Below are 1722 nucleotides of genomic sequence, written 5' to 3'. Positions count from 1 at the left end.
GTGCCAGAAGTCTCACTGATTTATGAAGGTCTTACCTAACCCAGGAGAACAGTGCAGCAGCATGGTCTGTATATAATCTGTAGCTGTTTCTGCTTCCAAGTGGGAAGCCAGTTAACCTGTACATTTAATCATTTCAATAAGTGAATCACTATCTCACTTGCCTTCTTCATGCGACAGTTTTAACTGTATTTGATTCCATTTTTCCTAGCACTTTTGCTGTCTGTTTTTGTTTTAAATATGATAAGCTTTTGCAGACTTTTAATTCTGAAGCTTTATACTCTTGTTGGAGTTGCACTGGGACTGGCTAGTTACAGTCACATTAGGTTCCCTCTTGCAAAGATTTGTCCATGCTGACAATGTGAAGAGCCCTGCAGGGTTCAGGAGGACGATTCATGCGCAGTGCAATACACATACCTCTGAAGGCTGGGGGGCACGTGTTACAAGGTCAAAACAAGTTATCCATCATGTAGGTGTATAATAGAGCTGTGGGGCTAATGTGTTATTTGAAAAAAAAAAAAAAAAACCAACAAACCACCACTATTCTGAGCTGATTCTGATTTGAATTCTCAAATCCCAGAGGCACAACTCAACTCAGTTCCTTGATACTCTCCCAGTTTTAAAAGGGTGCATGTTCAAACCCAACGATTTCAAATGAAATCAGCAGATGCTAAGCCTGATAGGACAGGACAGGAAGCTGGTGCTAGGCATCACCTACACATGGTGAGCTCTGGAACCAAGGGGGCTCAAACAGCCTGGCACCTTCAATTATACTCCAGTTGTCCTCATTTTTATTGAGATGTATAAAACAGACTTCAAAATGGGAGAAAATCATTTGGAATTGAGAATTACCCTTTTCTGACTGATGATTCATTAAGCCTCATCAATGAGCACTGCTGTTGCCTCTGCTTCAGATGTTTGTTCTGGGTTTTGATTCAGAATAGTTGAAATCAATGCAATTGCTAAAAAGGCCTCATGCTCATGAACAGCTGAAAGTCTGGTTTCTCTGAGAGATTTGCCTTGGCTACTGGATTTGCAAGTGTTCAGCTGCACTTTCTGGGTGAGTGTGGAGCATCAGAGGTGACACAAACACCATCTCCTCAGTGATGTTATTTTTAATCTTAACATGCAAATCCCAGTTTTCAAACCTTTCTTGAGGTAAAGTGTTCTGAAGACAGAGCCGAAATGATGATTGATGGTGGGAGAGTTTTTGTTTTTTCAACCAAACTTGGCTAAAAGGAGTGAATTCACTTCCACTTAACAGGAAATCAATGAGGGCTGAAGATATATACTAACCTTACAGCATTATTTAATAGAGCACAATCTAATAAGAGAGTTATCAATCAGCCTAAGTGCTGACTGAATGGGTTGTGAAGCAGCACTGCCTGAACCTTGCATTAAAAGCTTATAAACCCATGTGCTTGAGAATGGCCTTTTAGAGAGAAATTGGGCAAAACAGCCCATAAACCACATTCACCTGGAAACTAACATCTTCAGAATGTTGAATTCCATCTTAAAAGTCCTTTATCACCTAAATGATTCTGTGGTAACTGTAATTAGTGCAGTGAGTGTTCATCAGTTTTGGGGATCAGTCAATTAGTACTGGCTATTCTGGTCTTTGTTCAGTCATTCACCTCCAGAGCAGAGCTGCTCCAGCCCTCACAGCATCTCCGTAGCCTCCTCTGGCCTCGCTCCAGCAGCTCCATGTCCTTGTTCTGCTGCCCC

The sequence above is a fragment of the Lathamus discolor genome, chromosome 19 (assembly GCF_037157495.1).
Source record: "Lathamus discolor isolate bLatDis1 chromosome 19, bLatDis1.hap1, whole genome shotgun sequence".
Classification (NCBI taxonomy): Eukaryota; Metazoa; Chordata; class Aves; order Psittaciformes; family Psittacidae; genus Lathamus; species Lathamus discolor.
Note: the sequence above shows the minus strand (reverse complement) of the source record.